Source organism: Lagenorhynchus albirostris, chromosome 15 (assembly GCF_949774975.1).
Source record: "Lagenorhynchus albirostris chromosome 15, mLagAlb1.1, whole genome shotgun sequence".
NCBI classification, from domain to species: Eukaryota; Metazoa; Chordata; class Mammalia; order Artiodactyla; family Delphinidae; genus Lagenorhynchus; species Lagenorhynchus albirostris.
In genome coordinates, this window is record NC_083109.1 from 77,052,035 (window position 1) to 77,078,625 (window position 26,591).

Genomic DNA, 26,591 nt, shown 5'->3' on the forward strand with positions numbered 1-26,591 from the left:
TTTGCACCTATGTTCATCAGTGATATTGGCCTGTAGTTGTATTTTTTTGTGACATCTTTGTCTGGTTTTGGTAACAGGGTGATGGTGGCCTCGTAGGATGAGGTTGGGAGTGTTCCTCCCTCTGCTATACTTCGGAGGAGTTTGAGAAGGATAAGTGTTAGCTCTTCCCTAAATGTTTGATAGAATTCACCTGTGAAGCCATCTGGTCCTGGACTTTTGTTTGTTGGAAGATTTTTAATCACATTTTCAATTTCAGTGCTTGTAATTGGTCTGTTTATATTTTCTCTTACCTCCTGGTTCAGTCTCGGAAGGTTGTGCTTTTCTAAGAATTTGTCCATTTCTTCCAGGTTGTCCATTTTATTGGCATATATTACTTGTAGTAATCTCTCATGATCCTTTGTATTTCTGCAGTGTCAGCTGTTGCTTCTCCATTTTCATTTCTAATTCTATTGATTGGAGTCTTCTCTTTTTTCTTGATGAGTCTGGCTAATGGTTTATTAATTTTGTTTATCTTCTCAAAGAAACAGCTTTTAACTTTATTGATCTTTGCTATCGTTTCCTTCATTTCTTTTTCATTTATTTCTGATCTGATCTTTATGATTTATTTCCCTGTGCTAACTTTGGGGTTTTTTTGTTCTTCTTTCTCTAATTGCTTTAGGTGTAAGGTTAGGTTGTTTATTTGAGATGTTTCTTGTTTCTTGATGTAGGATTTTATTGCTATAATCTTCCCTCTTAGAACTGCTTTTGCTGCATTCCATAGGTTTCAGGTCATTGTGTTTTATTGTCACTTGTTTCTAGGAATTTCTTGATTTCCTCTTTGATTTCTTCAGTGATCTCTTGGTTATTTAGTAGTGTATTGTTTAGCCTCCATGTGTTTGTGTTTTTTACAGACTTTTTCCTGTAACTGATAACTAGTCTCATAGCGTAGTGGTCAGAAAAGATACTTGATATGATTTCAATTTTCTTAAATTTACCAAGGCTTGATTTGTGACCCAAGATATGATATATCCTGGAGAATGTTCCATGAGCACTTGAGAAGAAAGTGTATTCTGTTGTTTTTGGATGGAATGTCCTTTAAATATCAATTAAGTCCATCTTGTTTAATGTATCATTTAAAGCTTGTGTTTCCTTATTTATTTTTATTTTGGATGATCTGTCCATTGGTGAAAGTGGGGTGTTAATGTCCCCTACTATTATTGTGTTACTGTTGATTTCCCCTTTTATGGCTGTTAGCATTTGCCTTATGTACTGAGGTGCTCGTATGTTGGGTGCATAAATATTTACAATTGTTATATCTTCTTCTTGGGTAGATCCCTTGATCATTATGTAGTGTCCTTCTTTGTCTCTTGTAATAGTCTTCATTTTAAAGTCTATTTTGTCTGATATGAGAATTGCTACTCCAACTTTCTTTTTTTTTTTTTTTTTCGCGGTATGTGGGCCTCTCACTGCTGTGGCCTCTCCCATTGCGGAGCACAGCCTCTGGACCTGCAGGCTCAGCAGCCATGGCTCAGAGGCCTAGCCGTTCCACAGCATGCGGAATCTTCCCGGACCGAGGCACGAACCTGTGTCCCCTGCATCAGCAGGCAGACTCTCAACCACTGCACCACCAGGGAAGCCCTCCAACTTTCTTTTGATTTCCATTTGCATGGCATACCTTTTTCCATCCCATCACTTTCACTCTGTACGTGTCCCTAGGTCTGAAGTGGGTCTCTTGTAGACAACATATATATGGGTCTTGTTTTTGTATTCATTCAGCAAGCCTGTGTCTTTTGGTTTGAGCACATAATCCATTCACGTTTAAGGTAATTATCAATATGTATGGTCCTATTACCATTTTCTTAATTGTTTTGGGTTTGTTATTGTAGGTCTTTTCCTTCTCTTGTGTCTCCTGCCTAGAGAAGTTCTTTTAGCATTTGCTGTAAAGCTGGTTTGGTGGTGCTGAATTCTCTTAGCTTTTGCTTGTCTGTAAAGGTTTTAATTTCTCAGTCAAATCTAAATGAGATCCTTGTTGGGTAGAGTAAACTTGGTTGTAGATTTTTCCCTTTCATCACTTTAAATATGTCCTGCCACTCCCTTCTGGCTTGCAGAGTTTCTGCTGAAAGATCTGCTGTTAACCTTATGGGGATTCCCTTGTATGTTATTTGTTGCTTTTTCCTTGCTGCTTTTAATATTTTTTCTTTGTATTTAATTTTTGACAGTTTGATTAATATGTGTCTTGGCATGTTTCTCCTTGGATTTATCCTGTATGGGACTCTCTGCACTTCCTGGACTTGATTGACTATTTCCTTTCCCATATTTGGGAAGTTTTCAACTATAATCTCCTGAAATATTTTCTCAGTCCCTTTCTTTTTCTCTTCTTCTTCTGGGACACCTATAATTTGAATGTTGGTGCAGTTAATGTTGTCCCAGAGGTCTCTAAGACTGTCCTCAATTCTTTTCATTCTTCCTTCTTTACTCTGCTCTGCAGTAGTTATTTCCACTATTTTATCTTCCAGGTCACTTATCTGTTCCTCTGCCTCAGTTATTCTGCTATTGATTCCTTCTAGAGAATTTTTAATTTCATTTATTGTGTTGTTCATCATTGTTTTTTTTCTCTTTAGTTCTTCTACGTCCCTAAACGTTTCTTGTATTTTCTCCATTCTATTTCCAAGATTTTGGATCATCTTTGCTATCATTACTCTGAATTGTTTTTCAGGTAGACTGCCTATTTCCTCTTCATTTGTTTGGTCTGGTGGGTTTTTACCTTGCTCCTTCATCTCTGTCTTCTCATTTCGCTTAACTTACTGTGTTTGGGTTCTCCTTTATGCAGGCTGCAGGTTCGTAGTTCCAGTTGTTTTTGGTGTCTGCCCCCAGTGGGTAAGGTTGGTTCAGTGGGTTCTGTAGGCTTCCTGGTGGAGGGGAGTGGTGCGTGTGTTCTGGTGGAAGAGGCTGGATCTTGTCTTTCTGGTGGGCAGGACTGCGCCCAGTGGTGTGTTTGGGGTGTCTGTGACCTTATGATTTTAGGCAGTCTCTCTGCTAATGGGTGGTGTTGTGTTCCTGTCTTGCTAGTTGTTTGGCATAGGGTGTCCAGCACTGTAGCTTGCTGGTCGTTGAGTGGAGCTGGGTCTTAGCATTGAGATGGTGATCTCTGGGAGAGCTTTTGCCGTTTGATATTATGTGGAGCCAGAAGGTCTCTGGTGGACCAATGTCCTGAACTTGGCTCTCCCACCTCCCCACCTCAGAGACTCAGGTCTGACACCCGGCCGGTGCACCAAGACCCTGTGAGCCACACCGTTGAGTTTAAAAAGCCTCTTTCCACTTGTCCATAGTATTTTTTTATAGCAGCCGAAAAAACTGAGACATGAAGACAAAGTCTCCTGGACTTTCTTCCCTTGGAACACCGAGACTGTATCTTTGCACTACATTCCTTCTGAGACATGCTGTAGTTCAAATAGACCACCCTTCCTGTAAATGCAAGAACCTAAAACTAGGTTCAGCTCAAAAGCCACATCCTGGGCACAGATACAAAAAGACTACTGCCAGCACGACTGCAGTGAGTGGACTGAAAACTGCTGACATGAATATATCTTCCCACCAAAGCCTGTACTCCTGCTCCTTTATCTTTTTTTTTTTTTGGCGGTACGCGGGCCCCTCACTGCCGTGGCCTCTCCCGTCACGGAGCACGGGCTCCGGACGCGCAGGCTCAGCAGCCACGGCTCACGGGCCCAGCTGCTCCACGGCATGTGGGCTCTTCCCGGACCGGGGCACGAACCCCCGTCCCCTGCATCGGCAGGCGGACTCTCCACCACTGCGCCACCAGGGAAGCCCCCCTGCTCCTTTATCTTAAGCAAGTTCACCCATCAGCATTCCTCCTGGTACTCATTATTGTTAGCTAAATACCTGAAAAATAAAAAACACACTATCCTTTCTGTGCTTGACACCAAACTATGCAACGGGAAGCTTGCTTCCTGAGTTTGGATTTATTTAAAAATATGCATTTATAACCATCTGGATCTCTGGGGAATATAACTTTGCTTCTAGATTAAAATATGATCTGACAGCAAAGTCACATTCCAGACTACAGATAGCCCAGCCAAATATTGAAAAACTCATTAAGAGCAAGACTATTGGGCTGGATTTGTTACTCATTTATTCAGAGACTTTGAGAAAGTTATTAAATATCTTGAAGCCTTGATTTACTCCTCTGTAAAATGAAGCCAGTAAGGTTCTCGTGAGGATTAAATGAGGTGTTTTAGACAAACGCATTTTCCTTGAAAACGGTAAGGGCTCAAAACACCATTAAATGCACCCTTATGCCAGTCAGGCCATTCGTTACCTTTAGGCTCCAATATATCATTGACAATCTTTCTGTGACTTGTTAGCCTTCTGAGTCATCATTTCTTGGATGTCATGACCCACATATGTGACATAATTGAGCAGAAGGAATTAGTTCAAATCTAAACCGTCTTCATCATGATTAGATCATAAAGCTCAAAATATGTGAATTCAGTCAAGAAAAGTTGCCATGTCTTCCCCCCACCGGGAATTCAGAAGGGTTCCATGGAGCAATTCTAAAGAAATGTTAGCTCTGCCCTCCTATAGTGGACGGTCAATGCCTGCTCCTTCTCTACTTTTCCACATAGACATTTTCCCCTAATGGATCACCTCAAAAAAATACCTTTCGATCCTCTGTCATCCAAAGTCAAGGAACTCTTGATTGTGCACGTGGGCTCAATATAGCAGTGAAAGTCATCTTATTCTAGGTGACCTAGACCCTACCTTCTCTATTTAATTCCCCAAATAAACTGAAACTAACAACCAAAAATATAGAAAAATCAAGAGTCATGACAAGTGTATTTTCTGCAAGAAATATGTATTATTTTTATAATAAGAAAATTATCATAATCGTCAGCCTGGATGAGGAATCTCACCTCTGCCATAGCAAAACACAGAGCTAGCTTTCTTCTCACAGCTGCACATTTTGTTCTGAAACGTGAACCAGTAGAAAAACATTACATTTTCCATCCCTGGCCTACTCAAATTTTAGTCCAGTCCAATGAATTCTGCAATCCAATCTGGTTATAAAAATCCGAGGGCTTCCATGGTGGCGCAGTGGTTGAGAATCTGCCTGCCAATGCAGGGGACACGGGTTTGAGCCCTGGTCCGGGAAGATCCCACATGCCCGCAGAGCAACTAGGCCCGTGAGCCACAACTACTGAGCCTGCGCGTCTGGAGCCTGTGCTCCGCAACAAGAGAGGCCGCGATAGTGAGAAGCCCGCGCACCACGATGAAGAGTGGCCCCCGCTTGCCGCAACTAGAGAAAGCCCTCGCACAGAAATGAAGACCCAACACGGCCAAAAATAAATAAATTAATTAATTAAATAAATTAAAAAAAAAAGAATCTGAGGCTCTCTCAGAAGGACATTCGGTCAAACTCAAATTCTTTTCATCATCTCAGCCACTTTTCCCCTTCAAATCCTCTCTGAACCTCCTGTACAGAGCCTGGCTAACCCTAAAGACCCCTAGGCTCTCATTCTCCTCCACACTGCTGCTTAGAGTCTGGGGTGCTGGGTGGAGAAGAGAAACACAGCACACCTAGTTCCTAGGCAATCAGAACACTCTCCTCTGAACTTGGCTCTCTCCAAGTCACCTCTCAAAGCTCCCAGAGAGGCAGACAACCAGATAATTTTGCCCCTAAATGGAGGCAGACTCACACCCCACACTAAGATCCAGGGCACTTTCGAATTTGGCATTCGGGGGTTCAGCAATACTTTCTCAAAATCGTACTGTCTCCACTACCATTCCTTCAATATTCCATGACTGAGAGAGACAAGAAAGAATCTTATATCTTCATTAGATCCATATTTTCATATTTTTATGCCCTTTAACCTTTTGGTTTCCAGGCAGCTTCTCATTCGAAAAGCTCTGTGGGTCTAATTTCATATAGCCAAGTATAACTGCCTGTTCATTCTCTATCTCTTAGATATTTTCACTGAAGATATCTCGCCAAGGTCTCCAAAGGCTAAGGAAACCATTTTCAAGGGATCTGTCGTTGAAGGAGTTCATTAGAGGACTACAGACTCATACATCCAGGAGCAAATAGAAAAGTAATTCTTTAGCTATCGTATCCTCCGATAACACGTTACGTGTACATCCCATCCACCCACCTAGAGGTCATCCTTTTTCATTGATATAGTAATGAAAAGTCACTTCCTAAATCACTATGACACTTCCCTAAATTAAAATTGATCTAAGCATCGCAAACGTATAATTATTATCAATTGCTATTAAATTCACAGAAGTTGTGATAAAAAATCAACACAGACAACTACAGACTTCACACCTTCGCATAAACTGGAATCTCAGCAAGAGACAACAGAATAGGATGTCTCCTTCTCAAATTTAGTTTAAATCTTATATGTAGTGAGCACACAGAATATTCAGGCAAATGCATTCTCTGCAAGTTTACCCCATAGGCAAACAAAGCACACACATAGGGCACCAGCAAAGGAACACCAGACACTAAGAACGGTTCCTCCTTGAAGCATTTTATTCAAAGCACCTACTCAAATTATTTAGAATTAAAAAGTCTGGGAGCATCAAGTGTAAGCGTGGATATAGAGCAGGAAGAACTGCTATACACTGCTCCTGGGCGTATACATAGGTGCAACCACTTTGGAGAACAATTTGGTAACAGTGAGAAAATGTTAGGATGCACATACTCTGTAATCCAGTGATTTCTCTCTTAGGAATTTACCCTACAGAGTCTCTTGCTCAGGGACACACGTACACAAGAAGGAATGCTCGTAGCTACACTGCTGATAATAGCAAGTATTTGAAAACAAACTCCATCCACCCAAAAGAGATGAATCAGTTGTGAGATAGTCACATAACCACACAGAAGTAGTCAAGTGGCTTTAGAGGTCATCCAGGTAAGTTGTTGTCAAACCTGCTTCTGTATAAAAAAAAAATCACCTGGAGAGCTTTGAAAACACAGATTCTGAACCAGATTTTGGGGGTAAAAGGGTGGAGCCTGGTACATCCATTCTACATGAAGTAATATTAAGGAAACAATGATCTAGGTTATTCACAGATCATTGAAACTGTGGTCTGGAGGGGTAGATTGACTTGTCTAAGTTCGTAAAAAGCATGAGTGAGGAACAGAATCAGGTTCTCAGACCTCTCAAGAGGTCTCCTGGTCCAGACCTCTCTCCAGTCCATCACATAACCTTCCTACAGGTCAAAAGAAGGTCATGTAGTTCAACTAACCCATTACTCCATCAAGAATGTTAAATTGCATACGTTGACCTTGACCTAAGAGAGCCTATCAGAGCCTTGTCGGTCCTTTCAGATCTGTTGACTCTGCTAAATACTCTGAGCTTGTGGTTCTTCTCTCTTAATTAGAAAGTTTGAATTTAATGGAATCTTGAGATAGAGATAGATAGAGAGAGAGATAGGAAATATAGATAGTAAAGTTTTCTCCCAGACCCACAGGAAAAGAACACACATGGGAGTCAGAACACTTATGTTAAAGACCCAGCTTTTCCTTGGAAAGTCAATTAATCTTTAAGCCCCTTTTGCTCAGCCGTCACATGGGTAAAGTGATACTGTCCCAGTGTACCTCCTTTCACAGGGCTTATGTTTTAGGTCTGGCCTCGGCCTTTAGCAGGATTATGGGTTTGTTGGCTTGGTCTGCTGTTCAGTTCAGTATTGTTCCACTGTCAGTGCTGCAGTGGGTGCAGTAGGGTGTAGGAAGTACTGGGGGTGAACCCATCAGTGCAGTGAAATGGGTATTCCAGCAGGAAGAGCAGACAGAAATGTAGTGGTCCCAGTCATCGGTGGAAATGAGAGAGCGCATTGCCCTAATAGTGAGATGGGGAGCTTTTCATCCATTCTTCTGTGGCTTCATTTGTTCATTCATTCCAGAAACATTTATTGTGTCCATCCTTGTTATCCTATTCCCCAGGATACAGCTGTGAATAAGAGAGACAAGACCTTCCAAAATTTATAGTGTAAAAGGGAGAATAGACAAATGTATAAACAGTTACCATAAACTGAGATGGAAAGAACAGGCAGCTGTGGGCAAAAAGAATAAGAGTGTCTCTACAGACTTCAGGAGAGAGGAAGAGCCGCCTAGGGGAACTGACATTTACACTGAGACCTGGGAAGTGAGTCCTGAATCAGGTAAAAACACAAAACATGCCCAAAGCCTCAGAAGCAGGAGGGACGATCCAATAACTGAAACTGAGTATAGCTGAGCATGGAGTAGGGATAAAGGAGCAGTTGGCAAGCTGTGAGACCAGAAAGTGGCAGGGGTCAGATGTAGTGGCTTATATGACCATATGTCCTAGAAAGGAAATTGGCTGCCACATAGAGAACAGTGGAAGCTCTGTCTATACTCCTCCCAATGACATTCCTCTTCTATTAGAGGTAATGCCATACTGCTGATGGGGCGTTTCTTGTGCTCATGCTTTCCTCATAGTGTGTGTGTGTGTGTGTGTGTGTGTGTGTGTGTGTGTGTGAGAGAGAGAGAGAGAGAGTATATGTATATTTGTGTATATATATATAATTATATATAATATACAATTATATATAATAATATATAGTAATTATTATAATATATAACATTAATAAAATACTATAAGTATTAATGCTTGTTTTATATATATGTAATATTACATATTATGATTATTGTTTATTACATAATATTACATGATTATATAATAATTTCATAGTATATGTATTATTGTTTCACCTTTTTCACTTCCTATAAATGGTGGTATACTTAAAAATTCTTCTGCAACTTGCTTTTTCACTTATTATGTGTTGAGTGTCATTCCTGTCAATAAATAATTCATGCTTTTTCCCCCATGTTTTCTGAAATTTTTTCAGTATTTATTACCCTTTTGTTAGGAGGAAAAACAATAGACAACTATTAGCAAAAGTCATCAGAAATGGTTAACTTGTAGGGTACTTAACGTATGATTGTATTTACCTGCTCTTTTTCACAATGTCTTTTGTTAACTTTTCAGGATCTTAGTTCCCCAGCCAGGAATCGAACCCATGTACCCTGCAGTGGAAGTGAGGAGTCCTAACCACTGGACCACCAGGGAGTTCCCCCTTTCGTTAACTTTTCTCTGTCTTTTCTCACTTAGTCACGGGCTGATGATGACAAGCTGAGAACTAGGACTACATTGTGCTTCTTGCACCTTTTGACTTTCCAACAGTTTTCACTTCATTAAATTTTTGTTATGCTTTATTTTGGACGTTCTGCTTAAATTTAAGATAACATACTCTGCTTTAAATTTAATATCTGATTTAATTTTAATATTGCTAGCCCTGATTGCTTTTCATTCTCCTTCATGTCATTGACCAAACATTGTCATTTTAGCTTTCTCACCCCATTTTATCTTAGTATTTCTCTTAAAAGTAGCAAATACGTGAAGGAAAAAAATCCAATCTGAGACTTATCACCTTTTTAAAATGAGAATGTAAGTTGTTTACACTTTTTCAATATAAGTTTTGTTCTTGCTATGAGGTCTTTAATCATATTTTAAACTACAGATTTTGTATTCTTTAATTATGTTGATTTTTGTCTTTGGACAAGTTAACTATTTTATTCGCTAATTCAAGAGATATTTATTGAGCATTTACTCTACACATGACTATGTGCCTTAAAATGCCACTAAGATGTGCAAAATAAACAGATCATTTAAATTCTACCAGCAATTGTGTCACAACCCTTCATATTTTTACAATTTATATTTACATAATCATAATCACATCAAACAAATCAAAACCATTTTTTACTGTGGTAAAAAACATAAAATTTTCCATCTTAACCATTTTTAAAGTGTACAGTACAGTATTGTTAATCATATGCACATTGTTGTGTAACAGAGCTCTAGGATGTTTTTTCCTCTTGCAAAACTGAAATTCTATGCCAATTATACAATTCTTCTTTTCCCCTCCCTTTGGTCCCTGGCAGCAACCATTTTATTTTCTGTTTCTAAGAGCTGGGCTACTTTAGACCCCTCATATAAGTGGAAGATGCAGTATTTGTCTTTTGTGACTGGATTATCTCACTGAGCATATCGTCCTTAAAGTTCATCCATGTTGTCAGATATTGTAGAATTTCCTTCTTTTTTAAAGTTGAACAGTATTTCATCATATGCATACATCACATTTTCTTTATCCATTCAACCATTGATAAACAGGCTGATTCCACTTTTTGGCTACTTTGAATAATGCTGCAATGAACATGTGTGTGCAAATATCTTTTTGAGATCCTGTGTTCAATTATTTTGGATTTATACCCAAAAGTGGGATTGCCAGATCATACGGTAGTTCTGTTTTTAATCTTTTGAGGAACCTCTGTTCTATTTCCCATAGCAGCTTTACCATTTTACCTCCCCACCAACCATGAAGAAGGGTTCCATTGTTTTTCACCTCCTTGCCAACATTTATTATTTGGTTTTTTGATTGTTTCTTTGGTAAGTGGCCTTTGTAACATGTGTGAGGTGATATCTCATTGTGGTTTTGATTTGTATTTCCCTGATGATTCGTGATGTTGAGCATCTTTTTGTGTGATTGTTGGTCATTTGTATATCTTCTTTAGAGAAATATTTATTCTGTCATCTGTCCATTTTTAAATCAGGTTATTTGTTTTTTGTTGTTGAATTGTAAAAATTCTTTATACACTGTGGATATTAACCCCTTTTCACGTGTCTGGTTTGCAAATATTTCCTCCCATTCTGTGGGTTGCCATTTCACTTGGTTGATGGTTTGCTTCACTTCACAGAAGTTTTAAAATTTGATGTGGTTCCATTTGTTTATTTTTGCTTTTGTCACGTGTGCCTTTGTCATATCCAAGGAATCATTACCAAATCCAACATCCTGAAGTTTTCCCCCTGTTTTCTTCTAAGGGTTTTATAGTTTCAGGTTTTACATTTAGGTCTTTGATCTGTTTTGAGTTGATTTTTGTGTATGGTGTAAGAGAAGGGCCCATTCACTTTTTTGCATGTGGGTATGGAGTTTTTCCAACATCGTTTGTTGAAGATCCTGTCCTTTCCCCATTGTGTAGCCCCGTCACCCTTGTTGAAGATCACTTGACCATATGTGCAAAGATTTATTTCTGGGCTCTCTATTTTGTCTCATTGGTCTATATGTCTGTCATTATTCTAGTGTCATATTGTTTTGTTTGCTGTAGTTTTATAGTATGTTTGAAGACAGGAGGCCCTCAGCACTTTTTTTCTTTATCAAGATCATTTTGTTGATTTTTCTATTGTCTTTTTATTCTCTATTTCATTCATTTCTGTTTTAATCTTTGTTACTTCCTTCCTTTTGTAACTTTATTTTATTCTAAATTTCTGAAAAGATGGCAGCATGAGGGGCAACTGCATAAACATTTTCCACTGTCCCTCCCTTCTGGGTTAGTCAAGGTCCATTCTGTATTGACATCCATGTTGTCCTATGATCCCAAGTCACCTAATGGCCATTGCGAGTTATACATTTTGCTGAAGATCAAGGAAGCCCTGGGGTATAAGTTATCTTATCGCTACAGTACTTCAACTCTCTAGTAATTCTAGGGCTTATTATATTTTTGGTCTTCATATCTCAGTAGCCACTTAAAATATAAAACCGTTTTGACAATAAAATACTTTAAAATGAACCCACAGTCATTACTGCTCTATTCACTGTTGCTTTGCCCTTTTGCCCACTTTTGAGATTCATCCTGTAAAAACCCTGGTTCTGAAAGCAACATCTAGAAAACTCGATTATACCCAAACAAAAGAAGTCATCATTTTTCAGGCTGCTAAAATATACTTGGCATTTCCAAACGAACCTCCTTTATCTCAATAAGTGACAATTACTCCAAGTTCTTATTTTAATTCTAAAGCTACCATAGGGCTAAGCCTGGAAACAAGCTTGCAACATTGAGGTCTCTATGAAATATTTCCTCCTTAGTTTCAATAGCCTATTTTCTGAGACGGAGATTGAGTGACAGCTTAAAGGAGTACAGATTATAAGCCCATTTAAGAGTGCTGCGTTTTTTGAATTTGTCACAAATGGAAGGAAAAGCCAGGGTGACGCAGGCAAGGCTCAAGTGCCAACATGTGTCTTTCTGTTTATTCATTATTCAAGGGTCAGACCCTCAACCAGGGCCAGAGAGAAATGACAAAAATAAATACGTATCAGTGCAAAAATCTGCAATTTAAAATAATGAAAAGCAAGATTCCTATTCATTTTTATGGCACAAACCTGACATCATTTCACTCCAATTTTCTATAATGGAACCAGCTGGGCTCTGGGAGGGAACTAGTAATAGGTTTTAATGGATGAAATCTGCCATTGAAACTGGCCATTTTCTAACGCGATCTCAGTGCCTGGCACCCAGCCCATCATACGGCATCATGCTTTCCGCAGTGCTGCACCAGCTTGTGAGATAAGAGGGATGAGTGCACAGGAGGACCGCTGAGCTTGGAGGAGCCCCTCCCATCTCCATCCAGGAGAGTTCTGAGCCCCGGTTCAGGGTTCCATAGCCCCAACTGGACAGACCACTGGTGAAGATCCAGGGTCATGTCCTCTTCAATAAAAACTATTGCAGTGGAAGTCAGACTACACAGAGAGCAGAGAGGGCCAGGATGGGTGAGGGTAGTGCCTTGTTCATTTCACTAGTGAGCCCCTGCATCGATTTCCAATTCTATTTGGTTACAATAGACACAACTGGATTTTACTGGGTCTGGATTAACAGTCAGCAAAGGTTTCTCTCTCTCTCTCTCTCTCTCTCTCTCTCTCTCTCTCTCTCTCTCTCTCTCTCTCTTCCCCTCTCATTCCATTAAACATTCCACCTCTCCTCCTATTCAGCTCTCAAACGGCTGTTAACATATGAAAATAGCATGCAAAGAATGGAATGGGCTGACTGCCACGAAGATAAAAATGGGATGTTCGTTCTAATTTATTTCATGGCATCACGCCTTCTCGCTGTCTCTGTTTTCTTTGCTAGGCAGCTTGATTGCCTCTTCCAGAACACGACTGGCCTGGGCCTCAGCCTTGTGTCTGAGCCACGGTGGTGGTTAAACAGGTAGCCAGCCTTTGGAGGTTAGACACAGATCTGAACGGTCACCCTGCTCTGGTTTATCTGGGCACAGGATATTAGGCTTTTTTTTTTTTTTTTTAACTTGTAGCGTATTTTCAGCTAAATGATCGCTAAATGTTCATTTTGGTGAAATGCTGCAGGATCTCAAAATGAATGATGTTTTCAAATAATGTATACTCACTTTGCCCAAAACATGTTTTACAACTTCTGTTCCAACTGCCTCATGCCAATGCTCCTGCAGGACGAGGACAAGATTTAAAAGCAAATTTAAAACGCTTTTTAGAGGACAAGGCATGACCCAAATAGAAAACGAAGTTGCATTCAGGACAGCCACTTCCTCAGCGCCCACGTCTCTTTACTTTCTTTACTTTCCTTGATTTCACGACCGTGTGTCTTTCTCTGTGCTGCTTCTCTCCAACAGCTGTGACCACAGCTCTCATCACCAGGTTTTGTTACCACACCGAACAACAACAACAGAAATGCCAACGGAAATTTGGTTGCGTGAACGTTATCTTGACCAAGAGCTTGGAAACTTTAAATTCTAAGCCGGGGTGAGCGGCCTCTGACTTGAGGCTGGCACAGAACACCGCTGCGATTCTTTCTTTCCACTCCTGCTTATGAAGCTACTGACTCTGCAGCTTCCTTGTCCAATTCAAAGTGCTATGTGATGTCACTGACCTCCCCAGAGCCTCTCTCCCCTCCACCGCCCATCATTCACGCCACAGTCTAACCGCATCCCACTGTGGACATTCTCTGATCTTTCAGGCCTCCCTGCAGTTAACAAATCCTGGTGATTTTCTGCCCCTTCTTCTTCCTACAAGGCATTTATCAGCTGCCCACATTCCTACCTAGTGAGCATCTCAAAGGCGAATTCTCCACTGTGGAGAATATAGTCTGACATGTAGAAGGTGTTTAAAAAGCATTTGTTACATGAACTGACAAATCGAATGGAAGGCAAAAGAGCCTTAAACCCCCCTAAACAAATAGCATTTTCTTTTTCCTCTAGATGTTCTGAAATGCAGGAGTGGGAGCTTGGTTTCCCACGTTGCACTGATTGCTGTTCTTGATTTTATATCTTTCCAGTACAGTCAACTCTACTGTGTATACTAAAGGAAGCTAACAATGGTATGAATAATAATAAAAAAGATACTTCAAAGATAATTTGTCTTGATATTCCTAATAATGTGTTTTTAAAGCAGTCTTTCTTTCCAACTAAACTTAGAGGGAAATGTAATCGAAAGCACTCTGAACTGTAAGAGATGAAATTTCTTTCTTGCTTTGCTAACAACTTGCTTTAAGATTGTGGTCAAGTCTTTTGTTCTCTTTCAGCCTTAGTTGCTTAATCTCTAAAGTGGGTTGACTTGGGTCCAAAATGAGTAGGATCAGATGGTCTCTGAAGTCCTTTTCAGGTCCGTGGGATATTGTTCCCAAAGATAGCCACTAGCCACTTCCATCCACATGCATCGCATACTCTTCCCAGTAAAAGAGTGAATGTGTTCTCCTCCCCTTGAATCAGCGGTGTGAAAACTCTTCTTAAGATCTCTGAAAGATGCAAGGTAGTACCAGTAGACCTTCACAGATAGACAACAGGGAGTCTAAGAATCTTACTGTCCCACATCAGCCTGACAAAGTAGAGAGAAGCACGAATGTGGCTTTGGGAACCACAATAAGATTCACAGAAGACCCACAAAGCTTTAAAATAATTTTACTAGCAGAACACCCCCAGCTTGGACTAAAATAAAAAGTGTGAAATGACAAGAGTCCTCTGGGTGCCCAACATGACACGGCGACAGGAAGTAGGATGAGAACACAACTCAGCTCTAAGCATGAGCCCTTTCTTATGCAAAAAGAATGACCATGAGGGCAGAGCCTAGAGCAGAGGAGAACTGTGAATTAGGGAATCATCTCAGAGTGCAGAACTGGCCCCTAATCAAGGAACATTTCACACCCTGTAGTCGGGGGAACTGACTACATGTGCCTAATTTTTTGACCAAGTTGTGTATTGTGGTTATTCTGTTCTTATCATTTATGTTGGGTGTATTTGTGTGGGGTGAGGGACTGATAACTTGGCATGTTTTTGGTGTTGTTATTGTTACTCTTTTGGTTTTCAAAGTCTCCAGACCAAGAGGAACCTAATCTGAGGAGCTTCATCCACATCTAAGCACATTCAGACCTGGTTTTAAATTCTGGCTTTTGGATTTGCACCTGAGGCACTCTTTGGATGAGACTGAAGGTCTTTGGGGGGATGACATTTGCACACAGGAGGGACATAAATTGTTATGGCTGTAGGGCAGACAGTGGTAGGTTATCTCCACAGATGGCCTTAAATAACTCCTCTTATGCCCCAATCCTGTATGCATATGCAACTCTTCCCATTGAGAGGTAGACCCTGTCTTTCCTCCTCTTGAATCTTGGCTGGACTTTAACTTACTTTGACCAACAGAATACAGTAGAGGTAACACTGTGCCTGTTCTGAGTCTAACCTTTAAGAGTTTTGGTAGCTTTGCCTTTCACTCTCTTAAACCACCATGTAAGATCATGGCTATTTTGATAGAAAGAGAGGACCCACCAACCACCAGCCATTCCAGCTATGCTATATGAGCTCCCAAGCATGTGAATAAAATCACTGTGGACATTCTAGCCCCAGTCAATCTCCCAACGGAATGCAACTCCATAAGTGACTTCAGCCAACAGTGCCTGGAGCAGATGAAATGTCCAGCTGACCCACTAAATTGTGAGACATAATAAAGCATTATTGTCTTAGGCCATTGAACTTTGGACTTGCTTGTTACACAGCAATAAATAACCAATACATGTTCTAATAATGGATTATCTATAATTAAAATTACGTTATGTGCTCAGATTCACAACTCTTCGTTTAGGTAAGCTGTCTAGAAGGAGAGAGGTTACCTGGTTGACTGTATTTTATTTTTTATACTTAGTTATCTCTGTCTTATTCTGTATTTACATTCTGCCAGGACATCTGAATTGAAGTGGGAACACTTAGCCAATTACCTGCTACTTATTCTGTGTGGAGCAAAATACTAATTTACAGAGTCTTACATCTGGGGTTAGTCAAGATGCAGTGAAAATTTCATGTTTGGAGAGCAAGCTACTGGTATTTGGGGACAGATGAAATAAATGATTGACCAGATGTTTCCTGTTTTCATTCCAGATACTTGGCAGGAAATAGAGAGTACCTTAATTTTCTTGCTTGTGAAGGGCATCTGGCAAATAAAGCACATTTCTTCATTGGGGTGTTTGGTAGATCCTCTGATCCATTAATGTGAAATAGCAGGAAACTTCATAATGAATTACTTTTGACACAATGCCATATTTATTATGAAGTAGGCCCCATTTGAATTTGAATTCCATATTTATTATGAAGTAGGCCCCATTTGAATTTGAATTCCATAAAAAAAGGTTTGGTTACAGAATTTTTCTAAAATATTCATTATACCATGCTCTCAGCTCTAAGCAAAATCCTGAATTCAAGTGACAATGAAGAAGAGGTAGTAATTGCATCAAATAAGGTTCAAAGCATATATAATATGATATATATCGATGACCAAAAGATGATTTTACAAATATATATATGTATATATTTATTATCTGGAGCCCTTTCCCCCATCCAGAAGTGTGACTAGCCTCACTCAACCTTTAGCACATCCAAACTCTTGACAAAGTTTATAATTGAGCTCTTGCTGTTGAGACATATTTGAGACATAGCTTGCTTCTGGGTTTCCATGGAGACCGCTTCCCAGCTTGTGGCTGAAGGTAACCTCTGTCGACCATGGCTGGGGGTAGTTATCAAACTGTCACTGGCAATTTTCCCCCTCATTTACTAGAAACAACATTCCAGAAAGAAAATAATGGGATGACATGGTGAGAACATACTCTCACTTTGAGACTGCAATTTTGGGAGGACTTCTACTGTTGGCTGCAAGCTCCTGGTCCCAGGGGAGTGTGACCAACCCATAATCTGAGCAGCAGAGAGAGTAGGGAAAATAGCTCTGGACTTGTGGTCAGACTGCATAAGAGTTCTGGCCCTGTCCTGCTAGCTCTAAGATCTTGGGCCTGTGAGAACAGCAATAGAGATGATCAGATTATTATAGAGTTCTTTTCTTCCTTTCTTACCAATGCAGTTAATGGCTTTTGCCCTCCTTATTGCAAAAGCCTCTTGTGACACCAAAGGGGAAGGGAGAGGAGGGATAAATTAGGAGTTTGGGATTAACATATATACATTACTATATATAAACCAGAAAACCAACAAAGACCTATTATACAGCACAAGGAACTATACTCAATATTTTGTAATATCCTATAACAGAAACAAACCTGAAAAAGTATACATATATTTAATCATTTGGATGACAGTACCCAATACTATTTTAGGTCCTGCAAATAAAGTCTCACTCCACGCATCAGAACTTAGTTGACTACTATTGTGTGTTAGATTTAAGAGCAGCTTCGAAAAAATGAGAGAGTAATTCATGGTGTTTTCCAGGTCAGAATTCACAGATGCCCACATGGAGTCTATTCATTGTATGAACATCTATTAAAGGAATGAACTTGCTAAAAGTTGCTTCCTTCCACATAGAGAAATTGCTGTAGTATTTTAAACTGTGCAAAGGACAGACCTAATTTATATCTGTTTTCTGCAAACACAGGCACTACATATATTTTAAATGCAGCTAAAATTTGGCAAATGATTGTAAGAGAAACAATCTCACAACTGAATAAGGTATTTTTTGAAAAGAGGTTTTGTGCTTTTAATGGCTTTCGATTCTTAGACTGTCTAGGCTGAGTGAACAGGTGAAACTGGATGTTAGACATTTGCAGCTGATTTTTTACTCAGTAATCTCACGCCATGCCCAACTCCTTATCTATTGCTAAGGAGATGAGATTTTTTAGCATTTTACTTAAAATTGACACGCTCAATAGCTACATGTGGCTGGTGGCTACCATACTGAACAGTTCACATACAGAATTTTCCGCCATTGCTGTCTATTGCATAATATTACCATAGATATTTGGGAGCCTTTGAAATGCTGGTGGGAAAATACTATGTTGTTATTTGTATTTTAGAAAAACTTCTTGCATGGGAAGCTATTAATAATTTGGGGAGGAGTAAAAAAAATGATCATGCCAATCTACACAAGATTACACAAAATTACAAGATCAGGGAGGATGGGATAAAGGCAGCAGATTTGAGACATGCAGAGTTTGGAATAAACTAAGCTTTCTCACTATGTTGATGAGTTATGACCAAACTGATCAGGGCTATCAATCAAGATGGTCATTGAATAAATAAATGTATGTGTGTAAAAGGCTTGGCTAGTTTTATTCATATATGGAAAGTGGAGTAGAGGATTGTTGCATATAATAAGATGGCAAGAGTCAACTAAACAGGTTCCATGTTCCCATGTAGACCATGAAGTTGACAGCCTGAAATTTTCATTTTCAAGCAACATCCTTGACCTTTCTGAAACCGCAGGTATATTTAGCTTCACATCAAAGAACTGAATCGTCTTTGTAAGTCTTTGAGAGATTGAGAGGCACATTTGGAAAATGAAGTTCTCTTGAAATTCTTGCAGGGAAGTATATGATTGAACATTTCCAATGTTCTGGTCTTTTAGCAATGTCTTTGCCAGTCATGGGAATGACTCTGACATCTTCCTACTGTGCCTTCTGATTGAACAGATCAACTGCAGCCCATCTGATGAGTGGCCAAATTAGCCGAGGGGACAGTGGAGGTTTCTGTCAATTGCACCATTTGTTGACACGTGGAAACTAAGTCATTTGATTGAAAACTACAGTCAGAAGAAGGGAGGTATGGTTAAGAGCCTAAATAACTAAAATTGGAGAAAGAGTACATTTAGTATTTTGCTTTCTGGCAAAATTGAAAGGTGGGACATTAAGTTTTCTAAGGAATCACCCCTGACTCCTTTCTTCTCAAAGTTCTTCTCTTGACTCGTTCTTCCTGTTGGCTGAAAAAAATAAAAAAGCATAACCTAAAAGCTGAGAATTGTGTCTTATTCAGTGGACTTCCTGAGGACTTAAGCCAGGGAGACAGCCTCTCAGACAGCTCTAAAAGATTGCCCAAAGAGGTCAGGGAGGAGCCAGGATGTATGGGAGTTTTTGCAGAAGACCCAGGTAGTCAGAACATCAAAAGATTACTGTTGGGCTTCCCTGGTGGCGCAGTGGTTGAGAGTCTGCCTGCAGATGCAGGGGACGCGGGTTCGTGCCCCGGTCCGGGAAGATCTCACGTGCCGCGTGGAGCGGCTGGGCCCGTGAGCCATGGCCGCTGAGCCTGCGCGTCCGGAGCCTGTGCTCCTCAACGGGAGAGGCCACAACAGTGAGAGGTCCGCGTACCGCAAAAAAAAAAAAAAAAAAAGATTACTGTTAGTTAAAGAAAACCAGACATCTCAAGTTAATGAATTGAGTGCTTTTCTATGTATGGGAAGATGCAAGAGTCTAGGCTTATTGAAATTATTCCTTTGATATGCACCTTAACTATCTAGGGCCAGTATCCTGTTTTTCTCCATCCTGAATCCCCTCCAGGTGCATCATTGGGGGTGGCTGCAGGGGCTGATGTCCTACTGGCCACAACCTCCTTTGTGTAGCAGGTGATACTCTTGGTCCACATTCCCATATGCCCCCGGTATCAATCTACCCTACTGCTACTACTACTACTGATCATGCTATCATTTATTGAGCACATATTAGGTACCAGCCCCATGTTACGTTATTCTGCAGGCTATCTCTCCACATTATGTCGACTGTGAGTGGTTGAGTGAGGTCTCAAACCGAGTTCTGTCTGATTCCAAAACTATGTTTTTAACAGTCCATGCTGGTGCTTCTCTGGAGAACGCTGAGGGGCTCCTGTGTCCTTCATTAAGGAAATACCAGCACAGCCTGGCACTTGGCTGTCATTTCGATCGCCATAGGAATGGTTCTTTTTTTTTTTTCCCCCTTAATGAGTCCTACAAGAAAGCAGAAAAATCGCCCTGCAGTGGTGCAGAGAAGAGATGGTAATTTGGCTGCTATGACTATGAGAGGCCTTTTTCTTTTCCTTCTTGCAGGATTAAGTGGATTCAGTGTGAAAAGACCAATCTGGGAAAGTGGTAAAAAAATCAGCTAAAATATGTGGATCCAGAATGAGGCATTGTGTCCAGTCAGGGGCATTTGAGGTCAGCAAGGAAGCTGAAAACATGCAAAGTCAATAGGACCAGGTCAGGAAGCGTCTATATCTCTCAACCATCTCATCCTCAGCGGGTAAATGATCATTCAGAACAATTGCCAAAGGGGGGGAAAGTCCACTAGAGAGAGATTAAAAAGAGCCTCTAAAAACATGAAAAACATACAAACTCACATTAACAACATACCATGTTATGCCTTCCGAAGTGGCTAGAATTTTTTAGAAAAAATTTGAAGTTTGATGGAGGCATGCCAAAATGGGCATTCCTCCCATTGTCCAACATACATTTCAGATAAGTCAGTAAATATGAACAATCTGTTAAGCAATCAATTTAGCAATGTTTGCAAAGGTTAAAGGTGATTCTCCTTCACCCTTAATTCTACCTCAGAAAACATCCTAAACATTAGATTCAAATACATAGAGAGAAAGCCACATGAACATCAGGAGAGAACTGGAGAAGTAAATTCTCGACTGTTCATAAAACTGATTTTTTTTTGCACTCAATAAAAACTGATTCCCCCAGTATAAAAATATGCATTCATAGAGACCACAAATGAATACAAGAAAATACCATTTGTGGATGATTCTAGATGTTTGGGATTATAGATGCTTTACTCTTCTTTTCTTTTCCATGATTCCCAAGTTTTTGGCAAAAAGTTAGTATATGCTAGAGAAGGAGTTTGATATAGTGAAAAGAGCACAGAGCTTTGGAGTGGGACTTCCTGGGTTCAAATACCAGATCCAGACTTATTAACCATGTGACTTTGGGCAATTTGCTTAACCTCTTTGTGCCTTAGTTTTCTCATCTATAAAATGGGGTGACGATCATGCCTAACTCATGATGGCTAAACGAGTTAATGTATTTAAAACGTACTTTGACCGCTGTCTGGGACACAGTAGAACTGTATAGCCTTAGCTATTATTGTTATTGTTATTAATATTGTGATTGAGGAACAGAGATCTGAGTTTCAGTCAAAGCTGGGTTATATATTAACATTCAGCAAGCTATCAATCCTTACTGAACCTCAACTTTTTTCATATATAAAATGAGTATAACAGTGTCAAACTTGTGGGTTCTTTATGAAGACTGATGATTATGTATAATATATACATAGTCTTCATATATAATGTAATATAATATGTAATTGTGTTATTTGCAAAGATTATTAGATATACAACCTATATGTAATATACATATTATATATTATATATATATATATAACGTACATACAAAGTATAAGCAAAGTATATACATTATACACATACATAGTATGAGCTAAATAAATGATCTCTGTTATTAAATTTAAAGAAAAATATGTTGTAAACCTGAGAACCACATATGTGAAGAGCATTTGAGAGGGTCATTATTTTGTTGTAATATCTTATTTGTGTTCTGGAGTATTTGCTAATGAAAAGACCTCTGAATGTAATTCTGTGCTAAGGGTATTTATTTAGTATACTGTGTGAGATAAAGAAACACAACCGGTTCAATATCATATTAAATATTCCCAAATGTCCAACATACAGGTCACACGCAGAATAATCACAAAAGTCATAATTTAGTCCTTTGAGGCAGCAGTAGTCAGCCTGGAAATGATTCCTTTTAAGGTGTGGTATGATAATAAACGCCTAAGGGACTCATTCCTCTCGGGATATTTGCAGTTTAAAGAGGGGTGTTTCAGAGTTATAGACAGAGGTGCTGAGGAGGGTGTATCCAGGGGGAATGGAAGGTGTGTGCGTGTGTGTACGTGTGTGTTTTGGGGGGAGCCTTTCCTGATACCCTGTCGCTCCAAGCCATATAGGCTGTGCTCTGGTCTTTCGGACCCTTACTTGATTTCTCACATGAAGGTGGCTGCCCCTGGAGAAAACATCTCACAGAAAAGACCCCAGGAGCCTCAGCTCACTTGTGACTTCACAGGTGAACTGCCGAGAGCTTTCAGGGCAGTGGGCTCAGTGACCAGCCCTGTCCCTCTGCCTTGAATGGTGGTGAACGCATTAGCATCAGGTCTCGGTGTCCTGTATGTTCACTTCTAAGACGTTGGCCCAGATTAGGTACAAATTGTCCCCCTAAATAAGAGAGCTCTGTACTCAGATGAAAATTATTGATTTCCAGTCTCATACCCAAATGACTTTATCATTAGGTTACATTAGGTAGTTTGCTCCAATTTTGACTATTGGCTTTGGGCCTGAGATTCCATTGTCAGGCCATACCATTAGGTGCTGTTAATTAGTTGAAAAAAAAAAAAAAAACAGGATTGCTATAAACCAGGGCATTTATTCAGGATTCAGGGATTGCCTTGCCTCTCCTGTCCTCTACCATGCTCCAGCTCTTATCAAGACTGTGTTAAGAAACTTACCATCTGATTCTGACTGGTGAATCAGGAAAATCATTATGACTCAATGGTAACTGCTCGCCTCCAGTATGGAAGAACTACCTATGCTCCTCTTCAGAATTAACACTTTATTACCCTCTGAAAAGATGTCCTATATCAACCTCTGCCTTAAAAATGCCATCCCCCCCACAATTTGTAGCATATCGTAGACAAAGGATGAATTTCCTAAAGATGCAGTGAGCCTTTACAAATCAATAAGAACAAAAATCAGTGAACAATCTCAGTTGGCAAGAGCAGAAGCCTATCTGTTCTGATAACCAGCACACTCCCGGTGCACAGGGACCAGGCCAGCACGGAACAGATGCTCAAATACATCTCAAGAAAAAACAAGTAGACAACACGAATAAAACAAAGTGCATATAAATATGCTTAACCTCACTAATAAAGAAAGAAATGCAAATTAAAATACACTTATATACGTTGACAAAAATGAAAAAAGCTGATAACACTCTATGTTGGTGGAGGTTTGAATTAAACAGGCATTCTCAAACACGGTCTCTGAGGGGGTAAACGTGATACAATTCTTAAGGGGAAATTGTGTGATATCCACAGAAAGTTTCAACTACTTTGACTTTTCAACCCTTTGACTCTTGACACCTCTCTGACTTCAGTCTGCAAACAAACCATCGTCAATAATTTGTGTGTAAGTGTGGTCATTTCAGGAACACTTGTAAGAGTGAAGTACAGGAAAATAGCCACGTTAGTAAACATTTTTATAATTAGAGACAATGTTTGCTGAGCACTCATCTGGTGCTTATCTCTTTAGTACGTGTTTCGCAGGCAATATTCCATTTAATCCGTTCAATAAACTTAGGAAATTGATTTTATTAATATCTTTAGTCTCAACGGAAGACATATTTACCTCTCCAGACCTCAGAGGGAGGCAGCATAATAGATTTCTGTAGTGAACTCAGTTTAGGAAGTGGACTCCAGGTTTGGGAGATTTGAAAGCAACACATGAATTGACAGATGTGGAAGTTCTTAGCATAAGTGCTAGGATAATACACATGCTCGGAAGTCCCTGGGTACTAGTTCCCGATATGCGTTCATGTTGATTAGTGCCATGAGTTCGTCACCATGAAGTGGGAGTGGAAACAACTAGTATCTAAAGACTGGAGTCAGTCTTTTTTAGAGAGGAGGGTAGATCTGCTTCGGAAAATAACTTTATGAGCCACTCATTATAGAATGCAAGACCGTGGCGGAGGTCTGAAGGAGGCTGCGATCCAAGAGAAACAGACAAACTGTTCTGCACCAGAATGAATAGAAATTAGGAGAAGAACAGAGAAGGAAGAGAGAGAGACGAGAAAGAGAGTCTGGCCTAATGGAGGTCCCATGGATTTAGACAACAAGGATGTGGAATATCTTATTTAAATAGATTGCATTTGAATATCCAATAAAATTGGCCTTTTTTGTGAGTGGGGAGGGTTGGAAGGAAGTCAAGGAGAGGGGATGATTTCCCCTGTCTGTCTGTTGGGAAGCAACATCACAAAGTATCACTGCAAGCATAAGCGCCAAAGCTTAGAGCCAGGGTGACCAGGGAATGTACATCCACCCAGAATTTTCAGAATCTGTCTTGGAAGGGACAATGGGCTATCCACGATTTATGGAATGGGTTGCAAACCCATCTTAAAATCTAGAGTCTAAGGGGAAGGATAATTCTGGCTGACATCTGAGTTATAACAACCTCCCTTTGAGACTGAACTTCAGAGAAGGTAAGTGAATTGCTTAGGCTCACGTGGCTGGATAATGTTAAAACTGGGACTCGAATCTGTTCTTCTGATTCACCCCTTGTTGGAAGTAAGGAACCTCTCTTGGCCTTGCAATGAAACTGGCTCTGAAACCAACTAGTCTCAGCATCGGTCAAGCTCACGATCAGAGAGGACCATCTGCAAACTTCAACTTGAAGTTTTCACATATTCCAAGAGAGAAGAACATCATTATCACAATTAATAGGCAATGGTCGGTGCTATTTTATGTGTCGTTGGGGTCGTAGTTTCAGAACTCTAAAGGGAACAGACACGGCTATTTTGTGAAAGAAACATCCCCTTCACTTTTCAGTAAGTGAAGTGTCTGTAAAAGTGGTCACTTGGAAACCTCTAAAGTGAGCTTTTGTCTTGACTAAAAATCCAATAAACTTGCTCCATCTTGTGCCCTTTTAATGAATCATTTCTAACTCTCAGGCACCGTATGTTCTTTTTGAAGCATCAAGAAATAAGAACTGACGTGGAGAGCCTCTGGAAAGCAGCCCAGAGCAAGGCAGATATTTTTAGTTGTTGTCTTAATGTCACTCCCACTTTCCTGCTTCCACTACCGTGCCTGGGTTTCTTTTTCCTGACCTGCAGTTCACACTCAGGGTTACTCCTTCAAGAACCTATCCCTGCCTGGACACCTATATCTTGGTGCCATTCTCTCAGCTGTGTTTGCAGAGTCTTAGGATTTGGCTGCCTTGCCGGACCTTGCCTCCAGGGTCATCAGCTGAACTTCCCTCCCACTTACTGATTTTTGGAAGGAAATGTTTAAAATTTCTGGTTTCTCTCTGACTTTCAGCCCTATATCATACCAATCCCCCAAACAACTGTAATATCGAGTATTAATTGACCATTAATATACCATCGAAAGCAAAAAATTCAACTGCCTGAATCATCCCAAGCTGGTGAGTTTGGGTAGATGTGATTATTCTGCAGAGCTGTGGGCTGGAGTGAGGAAGTTGTTCCCAAGGGATTAACAACAGTACAGATACACCCTGATTTCACAGAAAAAGTAGAAAAAAGGGAAGGGAGAGGAAGAGGAGGGAGAAACCTAGGGTGAATCTGACCCAGTTTCTTACACAGCTGTTTGATTAACACTAGGGATACGAAACACTAAATATCAGTTAAAGTTAAAACTGGGAAACTGGGAAGCCAGGAGGAGAAGTGTAAAGAGAAGGAGAACCCAAGCAGCAGGAATAAGAATCGAACAGTTTGGAGGCAGGGCAAGAAGGTCTGTTAGGAACAAGCCCCTGCAAGTTGAGCTCACTTTTTAAATAACTGGCTGGCAAAATATCTCAAGACCATAGGATGGGGGCAACTGGAACTCTATCTTTTTCTTTCTGCAACCTCACAATTGATGCAATCTAACAACTTTGCAAGATGTTTTCCTGTGGGCTGCCTACAAATTGAAATGGACTCTGAGATTGTACTGTGGCTCCAGTCAGTGAAATGATTTTTCACCTGTGGATGGAAAAGGTCATATAACGTCTCATTCTCTGGCTTTCAGAATGAAGATCATCCTTCCAGGTTGAGCATTATGGGATGGCCTCTCTTTCCACTTCTGTCCCAGCCCACTTAACTCAGAGCCCTTCCTTCATAGCTGCATCTCGCTTCCCTTCAGCTGTTGCTTTGAAATAAATATGACCTCCTGCTCTAGGGCTTGGCTATTTCACTCCTCTGTGATGGTTAACTTATGTCAGCTTGGCTAGGCTAGGCTGCCCAGTTGTTTGTTTCAACACTGGTCTAGAAGTTGCTGTGAAGGGTTTTTGTAGATATGATTAACTTTTACAACCAGTTGACTTTGAGTAAAGGAGATTACCCTCTGTAATGTGGGTGGTCCACATTCAATCAGTTTAGGGCCCTAAGAGCAAAAACTGAGGTTTCCCAGAGAAGGAGGAATTCTACCTCAAGACTGCAATTGGATGTACTAATTGCAGTGGGTGGTCTCCTTTGAGGTCCACTTTAGGTTCAGTCCACCATGAGGGAAATTTCTGTTCTACCATAGACACTGTTAAAAGGTGGTTAGTTCTTTCTCCCTGGGGGATTGGGCAGAGCTCCTGGATTTAGGGGAAAGGCTACAAGACAGAAGATTTATAAGATTTCTGAGATTCCTTTCCAGCTGCTCAGCACCCAACAGAGATTCTGTCTGTCTAACTATCTATCATCTATCT